The following is a 12,807-nucleotide window of genomic DNA, read 5'->3' on the forward strand; positions in this document are numbered from 1 at the left end:
CTTAATTCTGAGCAGGAATAAAGTGGAACCAATTTCCTAGAGAAGGAAGGAGCAATATATCATTATTAATTTGTTTCAATCACCTATTTCTTTATAATTAGATATATTCAAGTATGTGTTTGCTTAGGCATTAAAAAGTATATTCCTAACTTATTTAGGTGTCCTTTACACAGGGACACATAACAATCAAATGTGTGCTAAGTTTGGAAAAGCAGATGGTAAGAGGGATAGTCAAGCATATGTAGGAGTATAATACACATTTCTTGCCTTCAGGAAACTTTAGTAAGGTTGGGAATAGACCCTCACAGAGGAAAACAGCTCTTAATTCAAGGCAGCCTTTGATATGGTATATGAAGGCTTAAAGCAATAAAGAAAGCCTGTGAGTATATAGACGAAGGGAATGAGGTCAGGCAGGGTCCTGACAGGAAGCAGATGTCAGATTCAAACTGGGAATTTGAGGAGACTTTAATTTTTTAAAAAGGCTATTTACAAAGGTGAGTGTTGGGTGGAGGAAAACCACAGAAAGATTTCAGTATTTGGAGAGTAAGGGAGCCGGTCCATGGCACTCATTTCCTGGGGCAGGGAACAGGGTGGAGAGGGTGGAAAGTGGATCTGGAGGGGCAAACAAGACACTAACCTTGAGAGAACTGCCCTGTGCTGGAATGTCTTGGCAAAGGCCGTGAGGAGGAAAAGATGGACCTCAGCTTTGAAAGGATGGAAGTAGAACGTATAGGTGAAAGAGGAGGGATGAGGACACTGCATTCAGAGTGAACACAGGACATAAAGGTTCAGGTTTAGGAAAATGCATACTCTGGAGTGACAAGAGGCAGAGGAGTGGAACACAGATGACAAAATAGTTTGGGGCCAAATTATGAAGGCCTTGAATGCCAAACCAGGGAGTCTGTCCCTCGTCCTGAGAACAACGGCCAGTGAACAGTTTAAAATCAGTAATGAAGCTGGCATCTTAGCAAAAGTAATCGACATCAATGAGAAAACTGGTTTGCAGGGAAAAGGCACAAGTGGCAGAATGTTCAGCTTGGATATAATAACTTGATATGAGGTAATGGAGGGCAGTGGGACTGAAAAGGGGAAGAAACAGGGGACATAGTGAAGGAAGACATGGTCCTCTTAAAGGCAAGGCCGAAAACCTGCTTCTGAGATGTTCTTTCCTCCCAAATGGTAATCCTGATTAAAACGTACCATGAGTGAGCCAGGACAAACATCCCATGTGAGCTGACAAAGTGCCCCTCAGCTTGGACTCTCACCAATAGAGGGCTGGTTGGGGTGTGGAAAAGGCTTGACCTGGGTGGAGAAGATGTGGTTTGAATCACTGCTCTGTCAGGTTTAAGTTAAATGTCCTTCAGCAGATCATCTGGACCCTCTGAGCCTCCGACTCACATCCTCAAAATGAGACATTACTACTTATTGCCTAGGGCAGTTGTGGGAATTCATTCAGTGAGATTTGTGGATTGCAGAGAACCACAAGGGGGTGCGGATTACATGTGGATGAGGGTGGGGTTACTGTTATGCCTCTGAAGACCTTGTCTTTCTGGGCACAGTGGGTGGAGAGGAAGCAGGCTCTTCCCACAACGCTAAATGAAGCCCCCATTCTCTTTCTTACCAAAGCTGCTGAGTGATCAGATTTGATTGATTACTCCAGGCCTCAGCTTCCCAAATATCCCTCCACTGCTGGGTAAAGCGGTACATTTTATCTGATAAGGTGAATTTTTTTAAAAAAATTATACTTTATTTTCATTCTCCCAGCCCATGCCTGCAAAAGGTTTTTTCTCTTGCTTCCCTGAGTTTATACTAATGCTAGTTTTGGCTGAAGATTATTTCCCCAGTGCCTGGTACTTTTTGGCCTGAGTATATAGCAACATGCCAAGATACAGATTAAAGCAGGGAGTCCATTTAAATAAGATGGATGTGAAATTTGGTTGTTTTCACATCTTTGAGGTTTGTATGCAAATGTCTCTATGAATTTCCCAATGAAAATATTGCTTTCGATTTTAGGCAATTTTTACAAATAATTTATTTTCTTCCCTTCAGAGAGTGTCTACAGATCTGATAATAGCTATAAAATAACACGACCACACTGAGATGTAGACGTAAAATAGCTGTCTAGTCTCACTCACCAGCTAAAGCTCCAAACCGTTAAGTCCAAGTTTATGCTTTCACAAATTACAAATGACCTCCTGCCGTGGAATTCTATGGTTGCCTTTGAATAATTGAAACCATTACTTTAATACCTCTAAGGCCAGGGGTCCCCTTTAGTTGATCTCAATGGCTTGGCAGTAATTTGGGTCGGAGGGGGGAAATGCAGAAAGCTGTAGTTTATAGTAGAAAATCTGAATCTTGTTGCTCTGATTTTTCTGTATTCCTTAATGACTGAACTTTCATTCAACACTTATTTATAAACATAAATGAAGCCCCTGCTAAACTCATAGCGCTGTGCTGGATGCTCAGGGAGAAGGGCAAAGATCTACGAGACATGCCTCCTCTCCTCGAAGGGCTTTCTGGGGACGTTAGACCCACGTAGTACTGATAAGTGATTGCCCTCTGTCTCACCTCAGTCACGTACCCCATACTCATACCCTAGACCTGGCCATTCCGTGCATCCTACTTTCAGACCTGCTGACCATCTTCTCAGGCCACCTTCTGTAACACTCCAACTCCAGCGATTCTTCAGTCTCACCAGGTTGAGTCCATCCCTGACACTGTCTCTCCTCCGTCTAAGGTCTGTACTTTCCCCTCTCCTACTCCGCTAACATTCCATGGCCCATCATTAACAACTGCTCACTTGTATTCATTGTCCTTATTCCCATTCCCTTAAAGTCGCTTTTCCTTCTTGGCATCTGCCTGGTAAAACCAAGCTTGAAGTCAACTCCCCTCCTACTCTTCACCTGTAACCAGTGGCTGATTGTGGCTGGAGAGAATCTCCACAACCCAGTGACAGGTCTCATTTTATATTCATGACTCCCAACCTCAGTGGGTCTGTAGAGCTGCTGGCAATCTTTCTACGTTGTCACCGTCCATTCAATTCTCTACTTCCTTAGATCACTATTTCACGTGTTCTCTTCCTTCTTCGGACCTCCAGCATCTCCTCCATTCTTTTATCTCTTTCTATTTCACTGGAGGGAAAAAAATAGAAGCTCTCAGAAGAGAACTTCCCTATTCTGCCAACTCCCACTTCTTCAACTAACTGTATCTGTACATGAATGCCCTGCTTTTCCTCTTGTTGCTTAGCATGATCTAGTTGGGTTCCTATCTAAAGCCAAACCCTCCACTGTGTACTTGATCAAATCCCTTCTTATCTGTGCACAAGCATTGCCAGTAATTATCTCTTCTCTTTCCTGATCAACAATATTTCTTTTTCTATTGGATCCTTCCCAGTAGCATACAAAACATGCTGAATTACCACTCATTTTACAAAAACCACACAAAATCTGCCTTGACCCCACTTCCCCCTCCAGCTACTGGTCTCCTTTACAGCAAATCTCCTTGGATGAGCCTTCTAGACCCAGTACTTCCCATTCCACTTTCTCAATAGTCTTTCCTAAATACACTTCAGTCAGGCTTTCATTCTCAAAATTGCTTCCAGCACTGTTCTTATCAAGATTTTCAGCGACCTCGCCCTTCCCACATGCAATGGCTTATTCTCGGTCTTCACCTTATTCATCTTATTGGCAGCATTTTACAGTGGTTCAATACTTCAGTACTCCCATCACTTGGCTTCCAGGGCATCACTCTCAGTTCTGTCCCTGGTTGCTCCTTCTCTGTCTCCTTTCCTTGCTCCTTCTCATTTTTCCCAAACCCTGAACACTCTTTCAGGGAATTCCAGTCTCATAGCTTTAAAGTTTGTTTGTATGATTTTGACTCCCTAATTTGCATTTCAAACTTAGATGTCTCCCTCTGACTCTAGACTCACATATCCATCTGCCTAATGGGTCTCTACTTGGGTACTGAATAGATAACAAACTCAACTGATGCCAGAATGAACATGAATCTCCCTCTACCCAGAATCTACTCCCCCCCATCTTCCCCATCCTCCCAGTTGTGCAGACCAAAGAACTTGGGGTCATTCCTGACTCCTTTCTTTCTCTCCCATCACATACTCAATCTACCAGAAAATCTTTTTATCCCTTCTTCAAAATATATCCAGACTCCACTTTTCACCACCTCCACTGTTATCATCTTGTCTAAGCCACCATTGTCTCTCACCTCTTACTGCAAAAGCCCCTTTAACTTTCTTTCCTTCTCTCCTTATTCCTCTGAAAGCTATTTTCAACACAGCATATGGAGTGAGCCTTTTAAAAATATAAGTAAAATAATGCAGCTTCTCTGCTCAAAAACACTCTCATGGGTTCCCAACTCACCCAGACTAAAAATTGAAGTCCTTCCCATCACCCACAAGAGCCTACCTTCCTGACCTCTTCTCCCACCCACTCTCCCTGGCTTACTCTGCCCAGCCACACTAGTGTCCTTCCTAGAACATGCCAAGCTTTCTCCTGCTTCAGGGCCTTTGTACTGGCTAGACCCTTTACCCTGAAATGTCATCCTGCCAGTTCCTCATGGCTCACTCCCTCTACTCCAGTATCGTCTCGGAGAGGCCTTTCTTGACCATCTGATAAATAGTATCCTTCCCACTCTGGTATTCCTTTTTCTTCTTGTCCTATTTTATTTTTCTTCATAGCACTTATCATTATTTGACTTACCAAATTTTTTTTATTAATTATCCCACTCCTCCTACTATAATGTAAGCTCAGTGAAAGCAAGACTTTGTTCACAGCTGTATTTCCAGCACCTACAACAGTGCCTGGTACAGAGTAGGTACTCCAGTAATATTTGTTGAATAAATGAATGAATGAATTCAAAAAATGAACATCCATGGTCTTTACTGCTGTTTCAGAGAAGGTAGAGTATCACACACTGAAGTCAGTGAATGCCCTGATGAAACGGTAAATCCAGACACTGAGGGATGGGTAGAATTTTGATAGGGTTAGGAAAAAGCATTCAGGTGAGAAGCAGGTAAAAACTAAAAGTTGAAGAAAGAAAACGTCAACAACGTTTATTGAGCATCTACTACATATGCCAAGTACTTTACATTCATTATCTCACATCATTCTCATGATCACTGCAGCAGAGAGCTATTATTATATCCATTTTATAAATGAGGAAATTTTGTTTCAGGTATTTTATTTTATTTTATATTTAATATTTTATTTATTTATTTATTTGGTTGTGCAGGGTCTTAGTTGCGGCAGGCAGGCTTCTTAGTTGTAGCATGTGAACTCTTAGTTGCGGCATGCATGTGGGATCTAGTTTCCTGACCAGGGATTGAACCCAGGTCCCCTGCATTGGGAGCATGGAGTCTTAACCACTGCGCCACCAGGGAGGTCCCCGTTTCAGGTATTTTTAAAAGTAGTTTTCCCCAGAACCTATAACTAGTAAGTTGCAAGCCATTCTTGCAATTGAGGTTTAACTGAATCCAGAGTCCATTCTCTTTCTCATTTCTTTATCATCATCACTATTATTAGTGTCATTCAAGCTCCTCCCCTCTCCACCTATCATGCTCCTTCCCCCACTACATGATGAAAGACGACCCTTGTTGGTATTCAATTAAATGATAGATAAGAAATAGATGTACCAACAAATATATTCTCAAATCCTTCTTAATAACCTACTGAAAGTTAAACCTCTTTTACATTGGTGGCAGCACACACTTTCAGTGTTTTGGCCAGCATTACCAAGCCATTTCTCTGGTGGTCATCTCAGCGTGAAACGTCAGTCCATTTATTTCTTTGCTGTGGCTGAATGGAATATTCCATCATTGGAAAGTAAAGCTTCAAGTTTAAATTTGAAATCTTTATTCCTATCTGGCAAATTGGCGCTCTCCTTAACACTTTGGAAGGAAGTGATGTTTTTGCTGCCATCAGCTGCAAAGTGTTGGATGCTCGCAGAGCAATTTATCAGATTTACTTAGATTCCATGTGACTCTGATCCAGTGGCTACAAAGAGTGAGTATTAAGCTAATTGTTATTCTATCCTCCCCCACCCCACCCCCATGTCTCTGGTATGGAAAAAGCAGTTGAATCTGAATAGAGTCAGGAATTAAAACATGTTTTTTTTCACCCCTGAAATTCATGGGATGCCGGGCAGGGGAGAAAGGAAAATTTTTGTCTTTTCCAAAACCCGTTGCTTTCAGAATAAAGTAAAAAAAAAAAATTGTTGGTTAGTTTTGTTGTGGCAAAACATGACCCCAAAATTTCAGTTACAACAGCAAAGCAACGGTTTATTTCTTACTTATGTTACATGTTACTCATGGGTCATTGCGGGGTCAACTGTGGTTCTGCTCCATGGGTCATCGTCATTCCAGAACTCAGCTGAAGAAGCAGGTCCTGTATGGGATAAGCCATTCTGGTGCGGAGAGAAAAAAGCAAGAGAGCTGTTGGAAACAAAGAATGGCTCTTAAGGCTTCTACTGAAACGTGGCATATGTGGTCTACAGGTCAAGGCCAAGCACGTCACATGACCAAGCCCAATGTTCACGGCGCAGAAATGTATACCCCTCCTACTGGATGCACTGAAAATCCCATGGCAGTGAATGGAGACGTGTACTTCTCTTGCAGGAAGGAAGAGTGGAGAGCTGGGAACCAAAATGTAATATACCACACATTCCTTATCCTAGCATTCAAAACCCATAGGAAAGCCAGCTTCGTGTCCCTCCACATCCCTTCTTTTGCCTGTGCTCTGGTTTCTTGTCCCCTAGACACCACACTCTCTCACTTCCATGTCTGTTTCCTTAGCTGGAAATGCAATTCCCTCCATTTTCTGCCAACTGAAGTTGCCCTCAGCCTTTAAGGTCCAGCTCAGATTTCATCTACTTTATAAAGCCTCTCTCAATTCCCCAGTTGAAGTCAAACACTTCTGTCTTGGAGCTAGTAAGGCAGACTGTTTGTACATCTCTCCAGCACTAATTTTTTTTTAATATTTATTTTTTTTTATTTTTGTCTGCGTTGGGTCTTCGTTGCTGCACACGGGCTTCCTCTAGTTGCGGCAAGTGGGAGCTACTCTTTGCTGCAGTTCATGGGCTTCTCACTGCAGTGGCTTCTCTCGTTGCGGAGCACGGGCTCTAGGCACACGAGCTCAGTAGTTGTGGCTTGTGGGCTCAGTAGTTGTGGCTCATGCTCAGTAGTTGTGGCTCATGGGTTCTAGAGCACAGGATCAGTAGTTGTGGTGCACGGGCTTACTTGCTCCAGGTCATGTGGGATCTTCCCAGACCAGGGATCGAACCCGTGTCCCCTGCATTGGCAGGTGGATTCCCAACCACTGTGGCACCAGGGAAGTCCCTCCAGCACTAATTTTAATCTTCCTTGGTAAGTCTGGGTAAAAAACTCCTGGAGGGCAGAACCCAGGAATTAGGTTACGTTGGCATTTCTCTCCAGCTTCTTTGGGGTCAGAGTCTTGACCTTAATAGATGCTTAATAAATTCCACTGTGTGACTAAAAACCTACATATTCACCATCAAGCTTATCCATAATGTGAAATTTTAAGTCTTTTCTACAGGAGGCATATGTAGGCAAACCACAAAGAGGAATCTTTTGGGAGCTTTCCTCAGTCAGAAGCACGGAGATGATTCTGTTGGTTCCACAGTCTAGACTCTACCTGCTGTGTGTGTGTGTGTGTGTGTGTGTGTGCGCGCGTGTGTGTGTGTGTGTCTGATGATTCCTACCTTCCCACCAATAAACCACTGTGGGCACCATGTTTTCATAGCAACATTGCTTCCCTTGCCAATTATTGCTACATTGAAAAGTGGTATTTCTTTTCCTGCTTTTTCACTGCAGTATTATCTTCTCACCTTTGGCATTCTGCATGATGCGTGTGTACATGGCCACTCAATAGGAGGGGTGGCAGGGAAAGGGTGGGCCACAGGAGAGGTGCTGTGGATACAATGAAAGAGAAGAAGCTTACAGACAGAGAAGCTGCGTCAGAGCTGTCTCCACTCCTTACTACCTTTGTGGCCTTGGGCAAGTCACTTGACTCTACTGTCCCTTCAATTTTCTTATTTATTTAAAAAAAAAACATAAAGAGACAATTAGAAAGATAGGAAAGGATGGGAGGATATTGTATTACACTAATGTGTGAACAGAACCTGATATCATTTTGGCGTGTTTTGTGCTTAAAAGTCAAAAGATCTTGGCTCCTAGCCAACGTCTTCAGCCTCATCCCATCTGTTTACCCTTGACCTTGATAAATTCATGAGTTTTCAAACTTGGTGGTTCTCATCCTGTCTCGTGTGGACATGGTAGTGAAAATCAAGGCTAATAACCCCACATTTCTAGTCTCTAGGCAGAAAGCCAGACTTTACTGGGAATTTGGAAAGGGAGTTATAGGCTCCTGACCCTCCAGCTCACTTCTGTGACAGCTGCCCACTCCACTTTATGGTCAGAGTATGAAACGGTCATCATCAGAGAACGGGACTCTCACTTTCAAACATGCTCTTTTCATCTTTCTACTCAATAAATGTTCTGGATTTTATGAAAGAACTGGACATTCCTTTAAATAGGTAGATGTTGTATGTAAAACTTTGTTCTTCTGTCCTGAGGATGGGCAGAAGACATTGGTTTTATCAGATTTCAGAGGAGTCTAGAGCTATCCATTTTCAACAATTCTCTCTCTTTTTCATCATAGTAATTGTGTTAGGGCTCTCCAGAGGAAAATATAGAGAAAGAACCAACAGGATATATGTGCACGTGCGTGTGTGTATGTACGTCTGTGTATTCATTCCACATCCTGTTGGTTCTCTCTCTATATGTTATAGATAGATGGATAGATAGATAGATGATAGAGAGAGAGAGAGGGAGAGGGATAGAGAGATTTATTTAATGGAACTGGCTCACACAATTATGGAGGCTTGGTGAGTCCAAAATCTGATGGGTTAGGCTGGCAGGCTGGAGACTCAGGGAAGAGTTGCAGTTCAAGTCCAAAGGCAGTCTGCTGGCAGAATTCCTTTTTCTTTAGGGGAAGTTAGTCTTTGTTCTGTTAAGTTCTTCAGCTGATTGGATGAAGCCCACACCATTATGGAAAGTAATTTGCTTTACTGAAAGTCCATCAAACATTAATCTCATCCAAAAACACAGAAACATCCAGTATAGCATTTGATCAAATATCTACACACCATGGCCTCACCAAGTTGACATACAAATTAATCATCACAATAATGTAAAACAGCAAACAGCCCACTGACATGAGAAGTAGAGTCACAGAAACTAAGGACAAAAAGGAACCTTTGAGAACATCTAGTCTGCCCTCTCTCATCTTGCAGGTAAGAAAACCAAGGCTCAGAGATGACACACCTCTTTAGCCAGAAAGCTAGAACTGGGTCTCAGGTCCCTGACTCTTTCTGTGACTGCCAAATTCAGTTATTGGCTGTTTAATTCAACATGAGATACAATTTAATGTCCTTCCATGAAAATTAGATAGGGTCAAGTTTAGATATGGATCATGTGTGGGGCAACTGCAAAGCAAATTGCAGTTAGACCCAAGTTTCCTTCTTAGCACAATGTAAAAAAAATGTAATTTGAGACAATAACGACAAAAGGGGATGGAGCTTGTTAGGAGCTGAGTTTTTGTATACTGTTGAAGCTAAATTATTACTAATTGAACCTAGATTGTTACAAATTTAAGATGTTAATTGTAATCTGCTTTTTCTGAAGTAGCCGAAGTCACCCATGGAAGAAGCCGGTGAGTAAATAAATTCCCTGAGCTGGAAGGATTTGTCTAAATGTGTAAGAAAAAATTTATGCTTCAGTGAAAACTATGCCTTGTCTAAAGCACATGCTTCTGGTTGTCTGATTCTGATTCCACGGGAGCTATTTTCATCTGAAAATTGTAGATAACTGATAGCGATGCAAACCAATTCTTTTTATAAACATGCGAATGAATTCAGTGCAGGGAAGGGACAACCCTTCCTCTACTCCAAGAAAATGGCAGTTTTGCCTCCATTTGCACATTTATTTCAACATTCCTTTACTCTGTATAAATTTGGGGGTATAAATCTGTGCTTGCTTGACTCTTCTTTAATCTAGTTATAACGTCTGCCTGGTTCTCACAATTAATGAGTCAAAAAAAACTTTAACATGTGTTCATTTTATAGCTCTATGAGAGTCATGATTTTGCCTTTTTCTGAAAATTATCCTTTATGAATGTCATGTCTTTTCCAGTACATAAAAAGAATGGTCTGCTGAATTAAAATCGACCCTCTGCACTGCATCCATTCAGCTCTATTCTGCTCTAAATCTTCGTATTAAAAAAAAAAAAAAGTTCAATTACAGGGTTTGCTGCATTCAAATCTGGGGGAAAAAAATCAAAGTGGAAATAGAGACTCTGACAGCAAAAGAAAATAGATTGGACAAGAGATGGAAAAACACATGGATTTCTTAACCACTTAGCAGAGTATCTGAGAAATTAGGCTGAGATGAGAGAAGGCGGAAAATAGGATAAATAATGGCTCAAAGCGATTGTCTCTGAGACTCGCCCAAATCATCAGTTATCCCTCTAATGAGCTGTTTTATTCCACACCCACCCTCCACATAAACTTCTAAAATGGGTTATTAGCAAGCATACTGGGCTGCGTTCATCTCGGGAACATTTTAGCCTGCAGAGTCTGGGCTCTACCCCTCCTAGGAAACAGCCATGGAGGATATCAAGAAGTTCCTAAGGCGAGTTCTTAGAAGAGGACAGAATAGTGGGGATCTCTTTGTCTTCCTCTGCTCCCTCTGTAACCTGGATCCGCCAAAACTTTATATGCGTGTTGAGGCAGGAAAGGGAGGCAAGGGGATGTTCAGGACACACTCCACAAGCTAAACCCAGGACCCCTACCTCTGCCTTGCCCAGAAGGTTCGAGCTGCTTCCACACGGCCTCTGCTAATAGTTTGCCTGTTGTGTTTGTCCCCACCAGGTCACTCTGTGCTCCAGTTTCTCGATGGCCTCGCTGGATGTCTGTTGCCATGGCTACTACTTTTCCAAAGGATGCCTCCACCATCAGCTTCATTATCTGTTTGGCATTTCTTGAAGGTTCTGTTACTCATTCCTTCCAGACAGTAGTTTTCATTTGATCCCAGAGGATGCCCGACTCCTTAACTCCTCACCATCTTCTCTGATGGGAGAATCTCCTGGGCTTTTACCTTACCTTATCCTATCTTACCTTTGCTATTCTCTCCCCTATGGCCACATCAATAGTCCAGATTCTCGTCATCTCTTCTCTGGTGTATGCAACAACCTCCTAAGGATTGTATTAGGTTGGGGAAACAAATAAACCCCAAAGTTCTAATGGCTTAACACAGTACAAATGTATTCCTTGTTACCAGGTTGACAGTAACAACGGTTATATCCCTGACACAATCTTTCAAAGACACTGAGTGAAGAAGGCTCATCTCTGCTCAATATGTGGCTTCCAAGGGTTCTGCAGCCATTGACACTCCAGTCAGTCGGCAAAGGGAAGGAGAACGGACAATTGTGCATGAGAGTCCTTTCTGAGCCAGACCTGGAAATGGCACACTTGCTGTCTGCTCATCCTGGCAAAATAAACACAGTCACATGGCCACACCTATCTGCAAGGGAATCTGAGAAACATAGATAGACTAAGCACGTGTCCAAAGAAGGGAGGGTGGGTTAGGGGTCACCGGTGGTCTCCACCACAAGGTCTCCTGCCTCCAGTCTTGTTCCCTTCCAGTCCTTTGTACCGGCCCCTGTTCAGAGGTTGAACATGCAGAGTCTCCCAGCCAGTGAGCGGTAGAGCCAGCGCCCAGCCCGGGTCTGGCTGACTCCAAAGTCCATGTGCTTCCCTCACATCTTCAGTCTCCTGTAGTAGGTTTCCGCATCCCATCTTCACCTCTTCACTGTTCTCTCCTCCTGAAATCTCACCACATTCTCCAGAATGAGGAGGGGTTTTGGTAGAAGGAATAATCCATTCTTCTTTTTTAACCCAACTTAAGCCTGGGTGTTGGTGTGAAAATCTTTTTTCTTTCCCACATCTTCTCAGCTGCTCCACTTTGCCTCCTCCACAATGTTCTCAGCTTTGCAAAGCCCCAAGCTGGTACTGACTGCGCGAGGCAAAGGTTAGCTCTACCTCTGATAGAAACACCTCCTCGTCACCTGCCCCGCCAAGGTCCCAGGCCTCTCCCTCCTGCAGAAACTAGAACACCATTGTAAAGCAATTATACTCCAATAAAGATGTAAAAAAAAAAAATCCCACTTCAGAGAGGAGCACAACAGGAAAAAAAATTAAATATTTATCAAACATTTGTAAAACCTATCACAAGCATATATTTAATTATCATATAATAAGTATATTAACTTCATATTTAGGTAATTTTGAATTCAATTAATATGTATCATATACATCCTTGTTTTTACTAATTCTGTGTAAGAAATTGTGAAATTTGTTTTCTGGTCAATTACCTTAAATGTCTTACTAAGGTGAACATGTACTGATTTTGCTTATCTAACAACCATTCCATTTGCTACTGGTAAGAGTGCCTGAAATGTCTTTTAGGAACTACATCTTACCCATTGGGGGTACATGTATTTTAGATGGCGCTACACGTGTTAAAAAAAAAACAAAAAACAGTGAGACTGCTTGTCTCACTTATTTCCCGGTCTCTAGTCTATTGGTCACAGTGAGTCCTAAGGCCTGTCTAGCGTTCATGTGGGAGAGGAAGTAGACTCCACCTATTGATGGGAGGAGTGGCAAAGAATTGTGGCAGTCTTTAATGAGCCACAAGTACAGTAAAAATGAATGATAACA

This window comes from Orcinus orca, chromosome 5 (assembly GCF_937001465.1).
Source record: "Orcinus orca chromosome 5, mOrcOrc1.1, whole genome shotgun sequence".
Lineage (NCBI taxonomy): Eukaryota > Metazoa > Chordata > Mammalia > Artiodactyla > Delphinidae > Orcinus > Orcinus orca.